The sequence below is a fragment of the Ambystoma mexicanum genome, chromosome 11 (genome assembly GCF_040938575.1).
Source record: "Ambystoma mexicanum isolate Mex_15411 chromosome 11, UKY_AmexF1_1, whole genome shotgun sequence".
NCBI lineage: Eukaryota > Metazoa > Chordata > Amphibia > Caudata > Ambystomatidae > Ambystoma > Ambystoma mexicanum.
The window spans coordinates 102107241-102132471 of NC_090934.1; positions in this window are offsets into that span (position 1 = coordinate 102107241).

Consider the following 25231-nt stretch of genomic DNA (forward strand, 5'->3'; position numbering starts at 1 on the left):
CAGCTTTCAACACAGTGGACCAACAAGTCCTCATCAACATTCTGCAGAACTGCATGGTAATGACACAGTATGGCCTCTGCATTCTTAATGATGGACACCCATGTCTCCTTGTACTCCTTGAGCTCTCTGCAGCTTTCTACAAATTGGACCACCAAGTCCTCATCACCATCCTGCAGAACTGCATGGTAATGACACAGTATGCCCTATGCATTCTTCATGATGGACACCCATGTCTCCTTGTACTCCTTGATCTCTCTGCAGCTTTCAACACAGTGGACCACCAAGTCCTCATCGACATTCTGCAGAACTGCACCGTAATGACACAAGATGCCCTCTGCATTATTCAGGATGGAAACCCATGTCTGCTTGTACTCCTTGACCTCTCTGCAGCTTTCAACGCAGTGGAACACCGAGTCCTATCAACATTCTGCAGACCTGCACAGTAATGGCAGGTGATGGCCTCTGCATTGTTCAGGATGGACACCCATGTCTACTTGTACTCCTTGACCTCTCTGTAGCTTTGAACACAGTGGATCACCAAGTCATCATCAACATTCTGCAGAACTGCACGGCAAGGACACAGGATGCCCTCTGCATTCTTCATAATGGACACCCATGTCTCCTTTTTCTCCTTGATGTCCCTGCAGCTTTCAACACAGGGGACCACCACGTCCTCATCAACATTCTTGAGAAAGGCACGGTAATGGCAGAGAATGCCCTCTGCATTCTTCATGATGGACACCCATATCTCCTTGTATTCCTTGACCTCTCTGCAGCTTTCTACACAGTTGACCACCATGTCCTCATCAACATTCTGCAGCACTGCACAGTAATGGCAGGGGATGCCCTCTGCATTATTCATGAAGGACACCCATGTCTCCTTGTACTCCATGATCTCTATGCAGCTTTCTACATAGTTGACCACCAAGTCCTCATCAACATTCTGTAGAACTACACGTTAATGGCAGGGGATGCCCTCTGCATTATTCATGAAGGACACCCATGTCTCCTTGTACTTCTTGACCTCTCTGCAGCTTTCAACACAGTGGACCACCAAGTCATCATCAACATTCTGCAGAGCTGTACAGTAATGACACAGGATGCCCTCTGCATTCTGGACGATGGACACCCATGTCTGTTGTACTCCTTGATCTCCCTGCAGCTTTCAACACAGTGGACCACCAAGTCCTTATCAACATTCTTGAGAGCGGCACGGTAATGGCAGAGGATGCCCTATGCATTCTTCATGATGGACACAATGCCTCCTTGTTCTCCTTGATCTCTCTGCAGCTTTCAACACAGTGGACTACCAAGTCTGCATCAACATTCTGCAGAACTGCACGGTAATGACACAGGATGCCCTCTGCATTCTTCATGATGGACATCCATGTCTCCTTGTACTGCTTGATCTCTCTTCAGCTTTCAACACAGTGGACCACCAAGTCCTCATCAACATTCTGCAGAATTGCACAGTAATGGCACAGGATGCCCTCTGCATTATTCAGGATGGACACCCATGTCTCCTTGCACTCCTTGACCTCTCTGCAGCTTTCAACACAGTGGACCACCAAGTCCTTATCAACATTTTTGAGAGCGGCACGGTAATGGCAGAGGATGCCCTCTGCATTCTTCATGATGGACACAATGCCTCCTTGTTCTCCTTGATCTCTCTGCAGCTTTCAACACAGTGGACTACCAAGTCTGCATCAACATTCTGCAGAACTGCACGGTAATGACACAGGATGCCCTCTGCATTCTTCATGATGGACACCCATGTCTCCTTGTACTGCTTGATCTCTCTGCAGCTTTCAACACAGTGGACCACCAAGTCCTCATCAACATTCTGCAGAATTGCACAGTAATGGCACAGGATGCCCTCTGCATTATTCAGGATGGACACCCATGTCTCCTTGTACTCCTTGACCTCTCTGCAGCTTTCAACACATTGGGCCACCTAATTGTCATCACCTTTCTGAAGTACTGCACTGTAATGGCAGGGGATGCCCTCTGCATTATTCAGGATGGACACCCATATCTTCTTGTAATCCTTGACCTCTTTGCAGCTTTCAACACATTGGACCACCAAGTCCTTATCAACATTCTGCAGAACGGCATGGTAATGGCAGTGGATGCCCTCTGCATTCTTCATGATGGACACCCATGTCTCCTTGTACTCTTTGATCTCCCTGCAGCTTTCTACATAGTGGACCACCAAGTCCTCATCAACATTCTGCATAACTGCACGGTAATGGCAGGGGATTCCCTCTGCATTATTCATGATGGACACCCATATCTCCTTGTATTACTTGACCTCTCTGCAGCTTTCAACACAGTGGACCACCAAGTCCTCATCAACATTCTGCAGAACTGCACAGTAATGGCAGGTGATGGCCTCTGCATTCTACATGATGGACACCCATGTCTACTTGTACTCCTTGATCTCTCTGTAGCTTTCTCCACAGTTGACCACCAAGTCCTCATCAACATTCTGCAGAACTGCACAGTAAAGGCAGGGGATGCCCTGTGCAGTATTCACGATGGACACCCATGTCTCTTTGTACTCCTTGACCTCTCTGCAGCTTTCTACACAGTGGACCACCAAGTCCTCCTCAACATTCTGCAGAACTGCACGGTAATGGCAGGGGATGCCCTCTGCATTATTCATGAAGAACACACATGTCTCCTTGTACTCCATGATCTCTCTGCAGCTTTCTACATAGTTGACCACCATGTCCTCATCAACATTCTGTAGAACTGCATGTTAATGGCAGGGGATGCCCTCTGCATTATTCATGATGGACACGCATGTCTCCTTGTACTCTTTGACCTCTCTGCAGCTTTCAACAGATGGACCACCAAGTCCTCATCAACATTCTGTAGAAATGCACGGTAATGACACAGGAGGCCCTCTGCATTCTTCATGATGGACACCCATATCTCCTTGTACTCGTTGACCTCTCTGCAGCTTTCAACACAGTTGACCACCAAGGCATCATCAACATCCGTTTGTCTCCTTGTACTCCTTGATCTCCCGGCAGCTTTCAACACTGAGCACCAACAAGTCCTTATCAACATTCTTGAGAGCGGCACGGTAATGGCAGAGGATGCCCTCTGCATTCTTCATGATGAACACCCATGCCTCCATGATCTCTCTGCAGCTTTCAACACAGTGGACCAACAAGTCCTCATCAACATTCTGCAGAACTGCATGGTAATGACACAGTATGGCCTCTGCATTCTTAATGATGGACACCCATGTCTCCTTGTACTCCTTGAGCTCTCTGCAGCTTTCTACAAATTGGACCACCAAGTCCTCATCACCATCCTGCAGAACTGCATGGTAATGACACAGTATGCCCTATGCATTCTTCATGATGGACACCCATGTCTCCTTGTACTCCTTGATCTCTCTGCAGCTTTCAACACAGTGGACCACCAAGTCCTCATCGACATTCTGCAGAACTGCACCGTAATGACACAAGATGCCCTCTGCATTATTCAGGATGGAAACCCATGTCTGCTTGTACTCCTTGACCTCTCTGCAGCTTTCAACGCAGTGGAACACCGAGTCCTATCAACATTCTGCAGACCTGCACAGTAATGGCAGGTGATGGCCTCTGCATTGTTCAGGATGGACACCCATGTCTACTTGTACTCCTTGACCTCTCTGTAGCTTTGAACACAGTGGATCACTAAGTCATCATCAACATTCTGCAGAACTGCACGGCAAGGACACAGGATGCCCTCTGCATTCTTCATAATGGACACCCATGTCTCCTTTTTCTCCTTGATGTCCCTGCAGCTTTCAACACAGGGGACCACCACGTCCTCATCAACAATCTTGAGAAAGGCACGGTAATGGCAGAGAATGCCCTCTGCATTCTTCATGATGGACACCCATATCTCCTTGTATTCCTTGACCTCTCTGCAGCTTTCTACACAGTTGACCACCATGTCCTCATCAACATTCTGCAGCACTGCACAGTAATGGCAGGGGATGCCCTCTGCATTATTCATGAAGGACACCCATGTCTCCTTGTACTCCATGATCTCTATGCAGCTTTCTACATAGTTGACCACCAAGTCCTCATCAACATTCTGTAGAACTACACGTTAATGGCAGGGGATGCCCTCTGCATTATTCATGAAGGACACCCATGTCTCCTTGTACTTCTTGACCTCTCTGCAGCTTTCAACACAGTGGACCACCAAGTCATCATCAACATTCTGCAGAGCTGTACAGTAATGACACAGGATGCCCTCTGCATTCTGGACGATGGACACCCATGTCTGTTGTACTCCTTGATCTCCCTGCAGCTTTCAACACAGTGGACCACCAAGTCCTTATCAACATTCTTGAGAGCGGCACGGTAATGGCAGAGGATGCCCTATGCATTCTTCATGATGGACACAATGCCTCCTTGTTCTCCTTGATCTCTCTGCAGCTTTCAACACAGTGGACTACCAAGTCTGCATCAACATTCTGCAGAACTGCACGGTAATGACACAGGATGCCCTCAGCATTCTTCATGATGGACATCCATGTCTCCTTGTACTGCTTGATCTCTCTTCAGCTTTCAACACAGTGGACCACCAAGTCCTCATCAACATTCTGCAGAATTGCACAGTAATGGCACAGGATGCCCTCTGCATTATTCAGGATGGACACCCATGTCTCCTTGCACTCCTTGACCTCTCTGCAGCTTTCAACACAGTGGACCACCAAGTCCTTATCAACATTTTTGAGAGTGGCACGGTAATGGCAGAGGATGCCCTCTGCATTCTTCATGATGGACACAATGCCTCCTTGTTCTCCTTGATCTCTCTGCAGCTTTCAACACAGTGGACTACCAAGTCTGCATCAACATTCTGCAGAACTGCACGGTAATGACACAGGATGCCCTCTGCATTCTTCATGATGGACACCCATGTCTCCTTGTATTGCTTGATCTCTCTGCAGCTTTCAACACAGTGGACCACCAAGTCCTCATCAACATTCTGCAGAATTGCACAGTAATGGCACAGGATGCCCTCTGCATTATTCAGGATGGACACCCATGTCTCCTTGTACTCCTTGACCTCTCTGCAGCTTTCAACACATTGGGCCACCTAATTGTCATCACCTTTCTGAAGTACTGCACGGTAATGGCAGGGGATGCCCTCTGCATTATTCAGGATGGACACCCATATCTTCTTGTAATCCTTGACCTCTTTGCAGCTTTCAACACATTGGACCACCAAGTCCTCATCAACATTCTGCAGAACGGCACGGTAATGGCAGTGGATGCCCTCTGCATTCTTCATGATGGACACCCATGTCTCCTTGTACTCTTTGATCTCCCTGCAGCTTTCTACATAGTGGACCACCAAGTCCTCATCAACATTCTGCAGAACTGCACAGTAATGGCAGGTGATGGCCTCTGCATTCTACATGATGGACACCCATGTCTACTTGTACTCCTTGATCTCTCTGTAGCTTTCTCCACAGTTGACCACCAAGTCCTCATCAACATTCTGCAGAACTGCACAGTAAAGGCAGGGGATGCCCTGTGCAGTATTCACGATGGACACCCATGTCTCTTTGTACTCCTTGACCTCTCTGCAGCTTTCTACACAGTGGACCACCAAGTCCTCCTCAACATTCTGCAGAACTGCACGGTAATGGCAGGGGATGCCCTCTGCATTATTCATGAAGAACACACATGTCTCCTTGTACTCCATGATCTCTCTGCAGCTTTCTACATAGTTGACCACCATGTCCTCATCAACATTCTGTAGAACTGCATGTTAATGGCAGGGGATGCCCTCTGCATTATTCATGATGGACACGCATGTCTCCTTGTACTCTTTGACCTCTCTGCAGCTTTCAACAGATGGACCACCAAGTCCTCATCAACATTCTGTAGAAATGCACGGTAATGACACAGGAGGCCCTCTGCATTCTTCATGATGGACACCCATATCTCCTTGTACTCCTTGACCTCTCTGCTGCTTTTAACAAAGTGGAACACTAAGTCCTCATTAACATTCTGCAGAACTGCACAGTAATGGCAGGTGATGGCTTCTGCATTATTCAGGATGGACACCTATGTCCCCTTGGACTCCTTGAACTCTCTGCAGCTTTCAACACAGTGGACCACCAAGTCTGCATCAACATTCTGCAGAACTGCACGGTAATAACACAGGATGCCTTCTGCATTCTTCATGATGGACACCCATATCTCCTTGTACTCCTTGATCTCTCTGCAGCTTTCAACACAGTGGACCACCAAGTCCTCATCTACATTCTGCAGAATTGCACAGTAATGGCACAGGATGCCCTCTGCATTATTCAGGATGGACACCCATGTCTCCTTGTACTCCTTGACCTCTCTGCAGCTTTCAACACAGTGGGCAACCTAATCGTCATCACCTTTCTGAAGTACTGCACGGTAATGGCAGGGGATGTCCACTGCATTATTCAGGATGGACACCCATATCTTCTTGTATTCCTTGATCTCCCTGCAGCTTTCAACACAGTGGACCACCAAGTCCTTATCAACATTCTTGAGAGCGGCACGGTAATGGCAGAGGATGCCCTATGCATTCTTCATGATGGACACAATGCCTCCTTGTTCTCCTTGATCTCTCTGCAGCTTTCAACACAGTGGACTACCAAGTCTGCATCAACATTCTGCAGAACTGCACGGTAATGACACAGGATGCCCTCAGCATTCTTCATGATGGACATCCATGTCTCCTTGTACTGCTTGATCTCTCTTCAGCTTTCAACACAGTGGACCACCAAGTCCTCATCAACATTCTGCAGAATTGCACAGTAATGGCACAGGATGCCCTCTGCATTATTCAGGATGGACACCCATGTCTCCTTGCACTCCTTGACCTCTCTGCAGCTTTCAACACAGTGGACCACCAAGTCCTTATCAACATTTTTGAGAGCTGCACGGTAATGGCAGAGGATGCCCTCTGCATTCTTCATGATGGACACAATGCCTCCTTGTTCTCCTTGATCTCTCTGCAGCTTTCAACACAGTGGACTACCAAGTCTGCATCAACATTCTGCAGAACTGCACGGTAATGACACAGGATGCCCTCTGCATTCTTCATGATGGACACCCATGTCTCCTTGTATTGCTTGATCTCTCTGCAGCTTTCAACACAGTGGACCACCAAGTCCTCATCAACATTCTGCAGAATTGCACAGTAATGGCACAGGATGCCCTCTGCATTATTCAGGATGGACACCCATGTCTCCTTGTACTCCTTGACCTCTCTGCAGCTTTCAACACATTGGGCCACCTAATTGTCATCACCTTTCTGAAGTACTGCACGGTAATGGCAGGGGATGCCCTCTGCATTATTCAGGATGGACACCCATATCTTCTTGTAATCCTTGACCTCTTTGCAGCTTTCAACACATTGGACCACCAAGTCCTCATCAACATTCTGCAGAACGGCACGGTAATGGCAGTGGATGCCCTCTGCATTCTTCATGATGGACACCCATGTCTCCTTGTACTCTTTGATCTCCCTGCAGCTTTCTACATAGTGGACCACCAAGTCCTCATCAACATTCTGCATAACTGCACGGTAATGGCAGGGGATTCCCTCTGCATTATTCATGATGGACACCCATATCTCCTTGTATTACTTGACCTCTCTGCAGCTTTCAACACAGTGGACCACCAAGTCCTCATCAACATTCTGCAGAACTGCACAGTAATGGCAGGTGATGGCCTCTGCATTCTACATGATGGACACCCATGTCTACTTGTACTCCTTGATCTCTCTGTAGCTTTCTCCACAGTTGACCACCAAGTCCTCATCAACATTCTGCAGAACTGCACAGTAAAGGCAGGGGATGCCCTGTGCAGTATTCACGATGGACACCCATGTCTCTTTGTACTCCTTGACCTCTCTGCAGCTTTCTACACAGTGGACCACCAAGTCCTCCTCAACATTCTGCAGAACTGCCCGGTAATGGCAGGGGATGCCCTCTGCATTATTCATGAAGAACACACATGTCTCCTTGTACTCCATGATCTCTCTGCAGCTTTCTACATAGTTGACCACCATGTCCTCATCAACATTCTGTAGAACTGCATGTTAATGGCAGGGGATGCCCTCTGCATTATTCATGATGGACACGCATGTCTCCTTGTACTCTTTGACCTCTCTGCAGCTTTCAACAGATGGACCACCAAGTCCTCATCAACATTCTGTAGAAATGCACGGTAATGACACAGGAGGCCCTCTGCATTCTTCATGATGGACACCCATATCTCCTTGTACTCCTTGACCTCTCTGCTGCTTTTAACAAAGTGGAACACTAAGTCCTCATTAACATTCTGCAGAACTGCACAGTAATGGCAAGTGATGGCTTCTGCATTATTCAGGATGGACACCTATGTCCCCTTGGACTCCTTGAACTCTCTGCAGCTTTCAACACAGTGGACCACCAAGTCATCATCAACATTCTGCAGAGCTGTACGGTAATGACACCGGATGCCCTCTGCATTCTTCATGATGGACACCCATGTCTCCTTGTACTGCTTGATCTCTCTGCAGCTTTCAACACAGTGGACCACCAAGTCCTCATCAACATTCTGCAGAATTACACAGTAATGGCACAGGAGGCCCTCTGCATTCTTCATGATGGACACCCATATCTCCTTGTACTCCTTGACCTCTCTGCAGCTTTCAACACAGTGGACTACCAAGTCTGCATCAACATTCTGCAGAACTGCACGGTAATGACACAGGATGCCCTCTGCATTCTTCATAATGGACACCCATGTCTCCTTTTTCTCCTTGATGTCCCTGCAGCTTTCAAAACAGGGGACCACCACGTCCTCATCAACATTCTTGAGAAAGGCACGGTAATGGCAGAGAATGCCCTCTGCATTCTTCATGATGGACACCCATATCTCCTTGTATTCATTGACCTCTCTGCAGCTTTCTACACAGTTGACCACCATGTCCTCATCAACATTCTGCAGCACTGCACAGTAATGGCAGGGGATGCCCTCTGCATTATTCATGAAGGACACCCATGTCTCCTTGTACTCCATGATCTCTATGCAGCTTTCTACATAGTTGACCACCAAGTCCTCATCAACATTCTGTAGAACTACACGTTAATGGCAGGGGATGCCCTCTGCATTATTCATGAAGGACACCCATGTCTCCTTGTACTTCTTGACCTCTCTGCAGCTTTCAACACAGTGGACCACCAAGTCATCATCAACATTCTGCAGAGCTGTACAGTAATGACACAGGATGCCCTCTGCATTCTGGATGATGGACACCCATGTCTGTTGTACTCCTTGATCTCCCTGCAGCTTTCAACACAGTGGACCACCAAGTCCTTATCAACATTCTTGAGAGCGGCACGGTAATGGCAGAGGATGCCCTATGCATTCTTCATGATGGACACAATGCCTCCTTGTTCTCCTTGATCTCTCTGCAGCTTTCAACACAGTGGACTACCAAGTCTGCATCAACATTCTGCAGAACTGCACGGTAATGACACAGGATGCCCTCTGCATTCTTCATGATGGACATCCATGTCTCCTTGTACTGCTTGATCTCTCTTCAGCTTTCAACACAGTGGACCACCAAGTCCTCATCAACATTCTGCAGAATTGCACAGTAATGGCACAGGATGCCCTCTGCATTATTCAGGATGGACACCCATGTCTCCTTGCACTCCTTGACCTCTCTGCAGCTTTCAACACAGTGGACCACCAAGTCCTTATCAACATTTTTGAGAGCGGCACGGTAATGGCAGAGGATGCCCTCTGCATTCTTCATGATGGACACAATGCCTCCTTGTTCTCCTTGATCTCTCTGCAGCTTTCAACACAGTGGACTACCAAGTCTGCATCAACATTCTGCAGAACTGCACGGTAATGACACAGGATGCCCTCTGCATTCTTCATGATGGACACCCATGTCTCCTTGTACTGCTTGATCTCTCTGCAGCTTTCAACACAGTGGACCACCAAGTCCTCATCAACATTCTGCAGAATTGCACAGTAATGGCACAGGATGCCCTCTGCATTATTCAGGATGGACACCCATGTCTCCTTGTACTCCTTGACCTCTCTGCAGCTTTCAACACATTGGGCCACCTAATTGTCATCACCTTTCTGAAGTACTGCACTGTAATGGCAGGGGATGCCCTCTGCATTATTCAGGATGGACACCCATATCTTCTTGTAATCCTTGACCTCTTTGCAGCTTTCAACACATTGGACCACCAAGTCCTCATCAACATTCTGCAGAACGGCACGGTAATGGCAGTGGATGCCCTCTGCATTCTTCATGATGGACACCCATGTCTCCTTGTACTCTTTGATCTCCCTGCAGCTTTCTACATAGTGGACCACCAAGTCCTCATCAACATTCTGCATAACTGCACGGTAATGGCAGGGGATTCCCTCTGCATTATTCATGATGGACACCCATATCTCCTTGTATTACTTGACCTCTCTGCAGCTTTCAACACAGTGGACCACCAAGTCCTCATCAACATTCTGCAGAACTGCACAGTAATGGCAGGTGATGGCCTCTGCATTCTACATGATGGACACCCATGTCTACTTGTACTCCTTGATCTCTCTGTAGCTTTCTCCACAGTTGACCACCAAGTCCTCATCAACATTCTGCAGAACTGCACAGTAAAGGCAGGGGATGCCCTGTGCAGTATTCACGATGGACACCCATGTCTCTTTGTACTCCTTGACCTCTCTGCAGCTTTCTACACAGTGGACCACCAAGTCCTCCTCAACATTCTGCAGAACTGCACGGTAATGGCAGGGGATGCCCTCTGCATTATTCATGAAGAACACACATGTCTCCTTGTACTCCATGATCTCTCTGCAGCTTTCTACATAGTTGACCACCATGTCCTCATCAACATTCTGTAGAACTGCATGTTAATGGCAGGGGATGCCCTCTGCATTATTCATGATGGACACGCATGTCTCCTTGTACTCTTTGACCTCTCTGCAGCTTTCAACAGATGGACCACCAAGTCCTCATCAACATTCTGTAGAAATGCACGGTAATGACACAGGAGGCCCTCTGCATTCTTCATGATGGACACCCATATCTCCTTGTACTCCTTGACCTCTCTGCTGCTTTTAACAAAGTGGAACACTAAGTCCTCATTAACATTCTGCAGAACTGCACAGTAATGGCAGGTGATGGCTTCTGCATTATTCAGGATGGACACCTATGTCCCCTTGGACTCCTTGAACTCTCTGCAGCTTTCAACACAGTGGACCACCAAGTCATCATCAACATTCTGCAGAGCTGTACGGTAATGACACCGGATGCCCTCTGCATTCTTCATGATGGACACCCATGTCTCCTTGTACTGCTTGATCTCTCTGCAGCTTTCAACACAGTGGACCACCAAGTCCTCATCAACATTCTGCAGAATTGCACAGTAATGGCACAGGATGCCCTCTGCATTATTCAGGATGGACACCCATGTCTCCTTGCACTCCTTGACCTCTCTGCAGCTTTCAACACAGTGGACCACCAAGTCCTTATCAACATTTTTGAGAGTGGCACGGTAATGGCAGAGGATGCCCTCTGCATTCTTCATGATGGACACAATGCCTCCTTGTTCTCCTTGATCTCTCTGCAGCTTTCAACACAGTGGACTACCAAGTCTGCATCAACATTCTGCAGAACTGCACGGTAATGACACAGGATGCCCTCTGCATTCTTCATGATGGACACCCATGTCTCCTTGTACTGCTTGATCTCTCTGCAGCTTTCAACACAGTGGACCACCAAGTCCTCATCAACATTCTGCAGAATTGCACAGTAATGGCACAGGATGCCCTCTGCATTATTCAGGATGGACACCCATGTCTCCTTGTACTCCTTGACCTCTCTGCAGCTTTCAACACAGTGGGCCACCTAATTGTCATCACCTTTCTAAAGTACTGCACGGTAATGGCAGGGGATGCCCTCTGCATTATTCAGGATGGACACCCATATCTTCTTGTAATCCTTGACCTCTTTGCAGCTTTCAACACATTGGACCACCAAGTCCTCATCAACATTCTGCAGAACGGCACGGTAATGGCAGGGGATGCCCTCTGCATTCTTCATGATGGACACCCATGTCTCCTTGTACTCTTTGATCTCCCTGCAGCTTTCTACATAGTGGACCACCAAGTCCTCATCAACATTCTGCACAACTGCACGGTAATGGCAGGGGATTCCCTCTGCATTCTTCATGATGGACACCCATGTCTCCTTGTACTCCTTGGTCTCTCTGCAGCTTTCAACACAGTGGACCACCAAGTCCTCATCAACATTCTGCAGAACTGCACAGTAATGGCAGGTGATGGCCTCTGCATTCTTCATGATGGACACCCATGTCTACTTGTACTCCTTGATCTCTCTGTAGCTTTCTCCACAGTTGATCACCAAGTCCTCATCAACATTCTGCAGAACTGCACGGTAATGGCAGGGGATGCCCTCTGCATTATTCATGAAGAACACACATGTCTCCTTGTACTCCATGATCTCTCTGCAGCTTTCTACATAGTTGACCACCATGTCCTCATCAACATTCTGTAGAACTGCATGTTAATGGCAGGGGATGCCCTCTGCATTATTGATGATGGACACGCATTTCTCCTTGTACTCTTTGACCTCTCTGCAGCTTTCAACAGATGGACCACCAAGTCCTCATCAACATTCTGTAGAAATGCACGGTAATGACACAGGAGGCCCTCTGCATTCTTCATGATGGACACCCATATCTCCTTGTACTCCTTGACCTCTCTGCTGCTTTTAACAAAGTGGAACACCAAGTCCTCATCAACATTCTGCAGAACTGCACAGTAATGGCAGGTGATGCCTTCTGCATTATTCAGGATGGACACCTATGTCCCCTTGGACTCCTTGAACTCTCTGCAGCTTTCAACACAGTGGACCACCAAGTCATCATCAACATTCTGCAGAGCTGTACGGTAATGACACAGGATGCCCTCTGCACTCTAGATGATGGACACCCATGTCTGTTGTACTCCTTGATCTCCCTGCAGCTTTCAACACAGTGGACCACCAAGGCCTTATCAACATTCTTGAGAGCGGCACGGTAATGGCAGAGGATGCCCTCTGCATTCTTCATGATGGACCCAATGCCTCCTTGTTCTCCTTGATCTCTCTGCAGCTTTCAACACAGTGGACCACCAAGTCTGCATCAACATTCTGCAGAACTGCACGGTAATGACACAGGATGCCCTCTGCATTCTTCATGATGGACACCCATATCTCCTTGTACTCCTTGATCTCTCTGCAGCTTTCAACACAGTGGACCACCAAGTCCTCATCAACACTCTGCAGAATTGCACAGTAATGGCACAGGATGCCCTCTGCATTATTCAAGATGGACACCCATGTCTCCTTGTACTCCTTGACCTCTCTGCAGCTTTCAACACAGTGGGCCACCTAATCGTCATCACCTTTCTGAAGTAATGCACGGTAAAGGCAGGGGATGCCATCTGCATTATGTAGGATGGACACCCATATCTTCTTGTAATCCTTGACCTCTTTGCAGCTTTCAACACATTGGACCGCCAAGTCCTCATCAACATTCTGCAGAACTGCTCGGTAATGGCAGGGGATGCCCTCTACATTATTCATGATGGACACCCATTTCTCCTTGTACTCCTTGACCTCTCTGCAGCTTTTAACACAGTGGACCACCAAGTCCTCATCAAAATTCTGTAGAACTGCATGTTAATGGCAGGGGATGCCATCTGCATTATTCATGATGGACACGCATGTCTCCTTGTACTCTTTGACCTCTCTGCAGCTTTCAACAGATGGACCACCAAGTCCTCATCAACATTCTGTAGAAATGCAGGGTAATGACACAGGAGGCCCTCTGCATTCTTCATGATGGACACCCATATCTCCTTGTACGCATTGACGTCTCTGCAGCTTTCAACACAGTGGAACACCAAGTCCTCATCAACATTCTGCAGAACTGCGCAGTAATGACAGGAGATGGCTTCTGCATTATTCAGGATGGACATCCATGTCTCCTTGTACTCGTTGACCTCTCTGCAGCTTTCAACACAGTGGACCACCAAGTCATCATCAACACTCTGCAGAACTACACGATAATGACAAAGGATGCCCTCTGCATTCTTCATGATGGACATCCGTTGGTCTCCTTGTACTCCTTGATCTCGCTGCAGCTTTCAACACTGTGCACCACCAAGTCCTTATCAACATTCTTGAGAGCGGCACGGTAATGGCAGAGGATGCCCTCTGCATTCTTCATGATGGACAACCATGCCTCCATGATCTCTCTGCAGCTTTCAACACAGTGGACCAACAAGTCCTAATCAACATTCTGCAGAACTGCACAATAATGACACAGGATGCCCTCTGCATTATTCAGGATGGAAACCCATGTCTCCTTGTACTCCTTGACCTCTCTGCAGCTTTCAACACAGTGGCCCACCAAGTCCTCATCGACATTCTGCAGAACTGCACCGTAATGACACAAGATGCCCTCTGCATTATTCAGGATGGAAACCCATGTCTGCTTGTACTCCTTGCCCTCTCTGCAGCTTTCAACACAGGGGACCACAATGTCCTCATCAACATTCTTGAGAACGGCACGGTAATGGCAGAGGATGCCCTCTGCATTCTTCATGATGGACACCCATATCTCCTTTTACTCCTTGATCTCCCTGCAGCTTTCTACATGGTGGACCACCAAGTCCTCATCAACATTCTGCAGAACTACACGGTAATGGCAGGGGATGCCCTCTTCATTATTCATGATGGGCACCCATGTCTCCTTGTATTCCTTGACCTCTCTGCACCTCTCAACACAGTGGACCACCAAGTCCTCATCAACATTCTGCAGAACTGCACGGTAATGGCAGGGGGTGCCCTCTCCATTCTTCATGATGGACACCCATGTCTCCTTGTACACCTTGACCTCCCTGCAGCTTTCAACACAGTGGACCACCTAGTCCTCATCAACATTCTGCAGAACTGCACAGCAATGGCAGGTGATGGCCTCTGCATTCTTCATGATGGACACCCATGTCTCCTTGTACTCCTTGATCTCTCTGAAGCTTTCTACACAGTTGACCACCATGTCCTCATCAACATTCTGCAGCACTGCACAGTAATGGCAGGGGATGCCCTCTGCATTATTCATGAAGGACACCCATGTCTCCTTGTACTCCATGATCTCTATGCAGCTTTCTACATAGTTGACCACCATGTCCTCATCAACATTCTGTAGAACTGCACGTTAATGGCAGGGGATGCCCTCTGCGTTATTCAAGATGGACACTCATATCTCCTTGTACTCCTTGACCTCTCCGCAGCTTTCAACACAATGGACCACCAAGTCACCAAGTCATCAACATTCTGCAGAACTGCACGGTAATGCCAGGGGATGACCTCTCCATTATTAATGATGGGCATCCATGTCTCCTTGTACTCCTTGACCTCTCTGCAGCTTTCTACACAGTGGACCACCAAGTCCTCATCAACATTCTGCAGAACTGCACTGTAATGGCAGGGGATGCCCTCTGCATTCTTCAATATGGACACCTATATCTCCTTGTACTCCTTGATCTCCCTGCAGCTTTCTACATAGTGGACCACCAAGTCCTCATCAACATTCTGCAGAACTGCATGGTAATGACAAAGGATGCCCTCTGCATTATTCAGGATGGACACCCATGTCTCCTTTTACTCCTTGACCTCTCTGCAGCTTTCAACACAGTGGCCCACCAAGTCCTCATCAACATTCTGCAGAATTGCACGGTAATGGCAGGTTGTGCCCTATGCATTCTTCATGATGGACACCCATGTCTCCTTGTACTCCTTGATCTCTCTGCAGCTTTCAACACAATGGACCACCAAGTCCTCATCGACATTCTGCAGAACTGCACCGTAATGACACAAGATGCCCTCTGCATTATTCGGGATGGAAACCCATGTCTGCTTGTACTCCTTGACCTCTCGGCAGCTTTCAACGCAGTGGAACACGGAGTCCTCATCAACATTCTGCAGAGCTGCACGGCTATGGCAGGGGATGCACTCTGCATTATTCATGATGGACAACCATGTCTCCTTGTACTCCTTGATCTCTCTGCAGCTTTCAACACAGTGGTCCACCAAGTCCTCATCAACATTCTGCAGAACTGCACAGTAATGACACAGGATGCCCTCTGCATTATTCAGGAAGGACACCCATGTCTCCTTGTACTCCTTGATCTCTCTGCAGCTTTCAGCACAGTGGGCCACCTAATCGTCATCAGCTTTCTGCAGAACTGCACGGTAATGGCAGGGGATGTCCTCTACATTATTCAGGATGGACACCCATGTCTCCTTGTACTCCTTGACCTCTCTGCAGCTTTCAACATAGTGGACCACCAAGTCACCAAGTCATCAACATTCTACAGAACTGCACGGTAATTGCAGGGATGACCTCTCCATTATTAATGATGGACATCCATGTCTCCTTGTACTCCTTGACCTATCTGCAGCTTTCTACACAGTGTACCACCAAGTCCTCATCAACATTCTGCAGAACTGCACGGTAATGGCAGGGGATGCCCTCTGCATTCTTCATTATGGACAACCATATCTCCTTGTACTCCTTGATCTCCCTGCAGCTTTCTACATAGTGGACCACCAAGTCCTCAACAACATTCTGCAGAACTGCATGGTAATGACAAAGGATGCCCTCCGCATTATTCAGGATGGACACCCATGTCTCCTTTTACTCCTTGACCTCTCTGCAGCTTTCTACACAGTGGACCACCAAGTCCTCATCAACATTCTGCAGAACTGAACGATAATGACACAGGATGCCTCTGCATTATTCAGGATGGAAACCCATGTCTCCTTGTACTCCTTGATCTCTGCAGCTTTCAACACAGTGGCCCACCAAGTCCTCAACAACATTCTGCAGAACTGCACGGTAATGGCAGGTTGTGCCCTATGCATTCTTCATGATGGACACCCATGTCTCCTTGTACTCCTGGATCTCTCTGCAGCTTTCAACACAGTGGACCACCAAGTCCTCATAGACATTCTGCAGAACTGCACCGTAATGACACAAGATGCCCTCTGCATTATTCAGGATGGAAACCCATGTCTGCTTGTACTCCTTGCCCTCTCTGCAGCTTTCAACGCAGTGGAACACCGAGTCCTCATCAACATTCTGCAGACCTGCACAGTAATGGCAGGTGATGGCCTCTGCATTGTTTAGGATGGACCCCCATGTCTCCTTGTACTCCTTGACCTCTCTGTAGCTTTCAACACAGGGGACCACCACGTCCTCATCAACATTCTTGAGAACGGCACGGTAATGGCAGAGGATGCCCTCTGCATTCTTCATGATGGACACCCATATTGTAACGCTCACCTGATTCCTACGGAGGCGCTGGTCTTGGCAGGAAGGTGTCTGTGACTCGAAAAGTGATGTGCAGGACTCGATTGGCTTCTGGGGCTGAGCCTCTTCGCACTGTGTGTCGAACTCAAAGAGAGAGATTTCTGCAGGTGAAAGAATATGGGGCTAAATATCTGGGTTGTTGAGTGTCCCTCTCTCTCTCTCCCTAGCTTCTCCGTAGAGCCTCCAGGTCAACGTGCTCACCTTAGATAGGTGAATGCTGGACTCTCCATCTGCGTCTGGTGCAGGGTGGCGTTGCCAGTTCCTTCACTGGGAGAAACGTAGGCCTCTTGACATCAGAGGTTTGCTACCGTCGTTAACTGCACGAGCGGTGAGTTTCCGGACACCTTTTAGTCCTTACAGTTTTTAGGTGCGTGGGCACGTACAGGGCTCTGTATAATGCTTTTTTCTATTTGTCTTGCAGGGCTCCTGAGATAGAAGATGGTGTGAAGAGAGCCGAAGTTGAAGCCAGAGCCTTGGAATGAAGCGCTTGGAAATGCGTAAGTAAATGCAAGCGCTCTAACTGTCTCTTTTCCCTTGCAGCTGTGAGTTCGTGCTGAAGAGATGCAGGTAAACGCCGGAGTATTTGCAGGCGTCCTATTCTGGCGAGCGCGATGGGCGTAAGTAAATACCTGTCTAATGTCTCTGCTCTTGTCTTTCAGATGCAGGGTTGCAGCGTTGAAGAAATCCGGAATTCGCGGAGTGCCGGTAAGTAATAACTATGCTTTTGCCTTCACAGGCGGAGAAGCAGCGTGAAGAAATGGTCGCTGCCGATGGATCAGGAGAGGTAAGCGCTGCGTGTGAAGATTGCCTTGCTAACCTGTTGTTTCTTCTCTTTGCAGGTGCTACTGAAGACTGGATACTGGAATGGTAAGTATTGTTCTTGCAGGTTCAGGATCAGAAAGAAGAAAAGCTGGAACAGACTCTGTGAGCGTTCTGCTGCAGATGCAGAATAACGCGAAGCACGTTTCATCAATCGGGTGTGGTTTAAATAGCCTTGGAGTGATGAGGCGTCTTCCTCCACGGCCCCGCCTAGGTAAGAAAAGAGTTCCTGTTCCAGAAGAGTTCCAGTGTTGTATCCAGGGAGTGGAGCTTGCCCCACCCAGGTAAGAAAGTAGTTCCTGCTCACAGAGGATTTCTATGTGGCTGGTAAGTAAGCAGCATGGTCTGCTGCAGGTAAGTCCACCCAAGCATCTTCATACATATTATGAGCCCGGCGCTTCCAGTGCCGGGACCGATGGCTTTGATGAGCCTGGTGCCACCGGCGCCAGGACAAGGTCCAAAAGGTCCCAGTGGGGACCGGCTAGTGCCTAGGATGAGGGTTAGGGGCCTGCTTCCAAGGACGTTGGGCTGGTCCTGGCTCCTTGGAAGCAGTGATCATGACAGTACCCCCCCTCAAGGCCCCTCCCAAGCGTGTCTTCTCTGGGGTTTTTGGCTTGTCGGGGTGATTCAGATGGAATTTCTTGACCGACGAGGTTCGTGGACGTGTTCTGAGGGTTCCCAAGACCTTTCCTGGGGGCCGTATCCTTTCCAATCTACTAGGCAATATAATTTAGATTTGGAGATTTTGGAGTCTAGGATGTCTTTTACTTCGAACTCAAGTTCTCCATCCACTAAAACAGGTTCTGGGAGTTCGGTTAATCGGGTTTCTGGTTGTACTGGTTTTAGTAAGGAAACATGGAATACTGGATGTATTTTCATGTGCGAAGGCAATTCCAATTTGACAGCCACCGGATTAATTATAGCAGAGATGATGTAGGGTCCAAGGTATCTCGGGATGAAGGTGCGGGGTCCTTTTAGAGGCAGGTGCTTAGTGGATAACCAGACCTGATCTCCCACTGCGTAGTGAGGGGCCTCTTTACGGTGTTGATCTGCTCCTCTCTTGAATTGAGCTTTAGCTCTTTGCAGATTGGCAGTGGCTTCCTTAAAAGCACGAGTGATCTCCGAGTGCAAGTGATCTACAGCAGGTGTTTCGAATTCTTGGGGAGGATCCAGGTTAGAGGTTCTAGAATGATGTCCGTATAATAGGAAGAAGGGAGTCTTCCCGGTTCCAGAATGAGTCGAATTGTTATAAGCGTATTCAGCGATCCAAAGAATATCCTTCCAAGGGTTTTCAGTTTGTTGGAGCATGCAACGTAAATATTGCTCCAGAGTTTGATTTGTCCTCTCGGTTTGTCCGTCAGTTTGGGGATGGTGACTGGTTGAAAGTCTCACATCAATTTGGTCTAAACGACAGCAACTTCGCCAAAAGTGAGAGATGAATTGACTTCCTCTATCGGAGACCAAAACCGAGGGAAAACCGTGTAGCCGAACGATGTTTTCCAAGAATTCTCGGGCCAATACTGAAGCTGAAGGTAGACCTTTCAGGGGAATGAAATGAGCCATCTTGGAGAATAGATCCACGACTACCAAAATGGTATTATACCCTGAACATGGAGGTAAGTCCATGATGAAATCCATGGACAGGGTATGCCATGGACAGGGAGGGATGTCTAGTGGATGTAAGAGGCCGGCTGGTTTCTCCTTCTGACCTTTATTCTGGGCATATACACCGCAGGAGATTACAAAGTCTATAATATCCTTCTTCCATGATGGCCACCAGAAATGTCTTTTGACCTTTTCCATGGTTTTGGTAATGCCAGGGTGACCCTCCATTAGTGAGTCGTGATAACAGGAGATCACCTGTTTTTGTATTTCTTCACTGGCAAAGTACAATCGTCCTCGGAAATATGGTAGGTCTTGATCCGCAGAGAAATCTTTTCCCTTTAATTGCCAGTCCTGTAATTCGGCCGGAGTTAGGAGTGATTTGACTGTAGTCTTGATGTCTTCAAAGGATTGAGCGTTGACCAAGCCCAAAATCCTTTGTTCTGGGATTATGGGTATTGGTTCAGGATTGGTCAAGTGTTCATCTATTCCCATCCGGGAGAGGGCATCTGCTTTTTCGTTTTTACTGCCTGGTCGATAAGTAATTATAAAGTCAAACTCAGCCAAAAACAGAGCCCAGCGAAGCTGCCTGGAAGACTGAGCTTTGACCGTCTTCAGATATTGTAAATTGCGGTGATCTGTCATTACGGTGACTGTGTGCCTGGCTCCCAAAAGATAATGCCGCCAGGCTTTAAAGGCCGATCTGATAGCTAAAAGTTCCTTGTCTGTAATTGAATAGTTGATTTCGGGAGCCGAGAATTTGCGGGACCAAAAGGCTACAGGATGTAATTGGTGTGTGACCGGATCTCTTTGTGATAAAACTGCCCCCATAGCAAGGCTAGAAGCATCAGTTTCTACGATGTAGGGGAGTTCTGGGCGAGGATGTTTTAGAACAGGTGCAGAAATGAATTTAGCTTTTAAGTCCTGAAAAGCTTGTTCCGCCTCGGTAGACCACTCAAAACGTTTGTTTTTCTTTAACAGAGCGGTGATGGGCTGAACTATTCGAGAGAATTCAGGAATGAATCTGCGGTAAAAGTTAGCGAAGCCTAACATGCTTTGAACTCCTTTTACAGAGGTTGGTGAAGGCCACTTGATGATTGCATCGACTTTCTTTGAATCCATATGGACTCCGTTAGGTGACAATATGAATCCCAGGAACTCAACTTCAGTTACGTTGAAAACGCATTTTTCAAGCTTAGCAAAAAGGTTATGTTGACGTAATCTCTTGAGGACCTCTTTAACGTGTTTCCGATGTTCCTCTTCAGATGAAGAATAGACGAGGATGTCATCAATGTAGACAACAACACACACATCAATGAGTTCTCTAAGGACATCATTCATAAAATACTGGAAGGCGGCAAGAGCGTTGCAAAGTCCAAAGGGCATGACTTGATATTCAAACAGCCCATACTTGGTGCGGAAGGCCGTCTTCCATTCATCGCCCTCTTTTATCCGTACCAAGTGGTAGGCTCCTCTGAGATCCAACTTTGTATATATACATGCGTCTTTGACTTGGTCCAGGAGTTCAGGGATCAAAGGTAATGGGTATCGGTTTTTAACGGTAATCTGATTCAGGGCGCGGTAATCTATACAAGTCCTAAGGTCTCCTTCCTTTTTCGGAACGAAGAACAAAGCCGAGGAAGCTGGAGATTTTGAAGGACGGATAAACCCGTTAGCTAGGTATTGGTCCAGATATTGTCTGAGGTGAAGATTCTCTGGCTCGGTGAGGGCATAAATCCTACTGCAAGGAGGAGTTGTTCCGGGTATCAAATCTATTTGACAGTCGTAAGACCTATGAGGAGGCAGGGTGTTAGCTTGGTCCTTCCGAAAGACGTCTTGGAATTCCTGGTATTCGGGAGGTAATTTGGGAACCTCAGAAGAGATTGCCGCCAGTGAAACATCAGGCCGAGGATAACAAGTGGTAATGCATTCTGGAAACTGAACCGTCTTTGCTCGCCAATCGATCTGAGGATTGTGCTTCTCTAACCAAGGAATTCCCAGAATGATCTGAAACTGAGGGGCCTTGATCACATCGAACACGATCTTCTCCCGGTGTCCATCTTGGCTCACTAACGACACTTCTTGGGTGGCATGAGTTACTGGTCCGGAGGCTATCTCCGTGCCATCCACTGTAGTAATGACGTCTTTTACTGCCTTAGGGACAAGAGGTAGATTCATCCTTGATACCATTTCACGGTCCACATAATTACTGATTGCTCCGCTGTCGATGTAAGCTTCAATTGCATGCAAACGATCCGGACGTTCAGGGCTAATGAGGACCATAGGCATCACGAAATGCGAGGTCACGGGACAGATTTTTACGCTCGGCAAGAGGACCTCTACACTTGTCGGGCTAGGTTGTTTCCCTGCTCAGAGTTTGTGGTACAGGTATCTGCGGCTCCTACAGCCTTCTTAGCTGGTTTCACTGGACAGTCTCGAAGAAAGTGCCCTGAGTTTCCGCAATAGAGGCATAATTGCAGTTGTCTTCTCCTTTCTCGCTCTTTTTGAGTTAAAGGTCCTTTCATGCCCCCTATTTGCATGGGTTCCACGGTGTCAGCTCCCCTAGTAGAGGTCTGCGGTTTAGAAAACACTCGGGTATCAAATTTGGAATGATCAGCCTTCCTGTTCTGTAATCTGTGGTCCAATTGGACAACTAAGTCAATATAGTCTGAGCATTCTTGTGGAGGATTCACAACTTGAGCTAACACATCCTTGAGCTCTCCACGCAGGCCTCTGTAGAAAAGCGTAATTCTTTTATCCTCAGGCCATTGAGTTTCCACTATAAGTCTGTTGAATGAGGCAATATAAGTCAAGAGGTCTTGATTACCCTGTCGTAACGAAAGGAGTTCATTGTCCAAGGCCTGCCCTTGTTCATGTCTTGCGAACAGTTTCTCCATGTTGGACTGGAAGGCCTGGAAATAATAAAGAACCGGATCATCCTGAGTGACTAAAGGGATCGACCAATCTGCGGCACTGCCACTGAGATAAGAAAGCACGAAAGCCACCTTGGTCTGATCTGTTGGGAAGGCAGCTGGTCGACATAAGAAGTGTACGCGACACTGGTTAATGAACACTGCAAACTTCTTTGGGTCACCAGAAAAGCGTTCGGGCGGAGCCAAGGGCACATTACCGGGTAGATTGATTTGCACTGGATTTAAGGAGGATGCTGAAGGATAACTTCCTCCTGGAGCGGGCAAAGGTGTATGTCCTGCCTGCGTTTGTAGCAATTGCCTAGCGAGGTCCTCTGTTCGCTCCTTGGATATTATCAGCTCTCTTCTTAGAGAGTTTGTTTCCTGACGAGCTGCATGTACTTCTGCTCTTAGTTCCCCAAGCAACTGGGCCAATTGATCAGTGTCCGAGGTTTCCATTGCGCCTGGGTAGGAGTTTTGCGGTGGGCTTCGCGTTCTGTAACGCTCACCTGATTCCTACGGAGGCGCTGGTCTTGGCAGGAAGGTGTCTGTGACTCGAAAAGTGATGTGCAGGACTCGATTGGCTTCTGGGGCTGAGCCTCTTCGCACTGTGTGTCGAACTCGAAGAGAGAGATTTCTGCAGGTGAAAGAATATGGGGGTTAATGATCTGGGTTGTTGAGTGTCCCTCTCTCTCTCTCCCTAGCTTCTCTGTAGAGCCTCCAGGTCAACGTGCTCACCTTAGATAGGTGAATGCTGGACTCTCCATCTGCGTCTGGTGCAGGGTGCCGTTGCCAGTTCCTTCACTGGGAGAAACGTAGGCCTCTTGACATCAGAGGTTTGCTACTGTCGTTAACTGCACGAGCGGTGAGTTTCCGGACACCTTTTAGTCCTTACAGTCTTTAGGTGCGTGGGCACGTACAGGGCTCTATATAATGCTTTTTTCTATTTGTCTTGCAGGGCTCCTGAGATAGAAGATGGTGTGAAGAGAGCCGAAGTTGAAGCCAGAGCCTTGGAATGAAGCGCTTGGAAATGCGTAAGTAAATGCAAGCGCTCTAACTGTCTCTTTTCCCTTGCAGCTGTGAGTTCGTGCTGAAGAGATGCAGGTAAACGCCGGAGTATTTGCAGGCGTCCTATTCTGGCGAGCGCGATGGGCGTAAGTAAATACCTGTCTAATGTCTCTGCTCTTGTCTTTCAGATGCAGGGTTGCAGCGTTGAATAAATCCGGAATTCGCTGAGTGCCGGTAAGTAATAACTATGCTTTTGCCTTCACAGGCGGAGAAGCAGCGTGAAGAAATGGTCGCTGCCGATGGATCACGAGAGGTAAGCGCTGCGTGTGAAGATTGCCTTGCTAACCTGTTGTTTCTTCTCTTTGCAGGTGCTACTGAAGACTGGATACTGGAATGGTAAGTATTGTTCTTGCAGGTTCAGGATCAGAAAGAAGAAAAGCTGGAACAGACTCAGTGAGCGTTCTGCTGCAGATGCAGAATAACGCGACGCACGTTTCATCAATCGGGTGTGGTTTAAATAGCCTTGGAGTGATGAGGCGTCTTCCTCCACGGCCCCGCCTAGGTAAGAAAAGAGTTCCTGTTCCAGAAGAGTTCCAGTGTTGTATCCAGGGAGTGGAGCTTGCCCCACCCAGGTAAGAAAGTAGTTCCTGCTCACAGAGGATTTCTATGTGGCTGGTAAGTAAGCAGCATGGTCTGCTGCAGGTAAGTCCACCCAAGCATCTTCATACATATTATGAGCCCGGCGCTTCCAGTGCCGGGACCGATGGCTTTGATGAGCCTGGTGCCACCGGCGCCAGGACAAGGTCCAAAAGGTCCCAGTGGGGACCGGCTGGTGCCTAGGATGAGGGTTAGGGGCCTGCTTCCAAGGACGTTGGGCTGGTCCTGGCTCCTTGGAAGCAGTGATCATGACACATATCTCCTTTTACTCCTTGATCTCCCTGCAGCTTTTTGCATGATGGACCAACAAGTCCTAATCAACATTCTGCAGAACTGCATGGTAATGACAAAGGATGCCCTCTGCATTATTCAGGATGGACACCCATGTCGCCTTTTACTCCTTGACCTCTCTGCAGCTTTCTACACAGTGGACCACCAAGTCCTCATCAACATTCTGCAGAACTGCACAATAATGACACAGGATGCCCTCTGCATTATTCAGGATGGAAACCCATGTCTCCTTGTACTCCTTGACCTCTCTGCAGCTTTCAACACAGTGGCCCACCAAGTCCTCATCAACATTCTGCAGAACTGCACGGTAATGGCAGGTTGTGCCCTTTGCATTCTTCATGATGGACACCCATGTCTCCTTGTACTCCTGGATCTCTCTGCAGCTTTCAACACAGTGGACCACCAAGTCCTCATCGACATTCTGCAGAACTGCACCGTAATGACAAAAGATGCCCTCTGCATTATTCAGGATGGA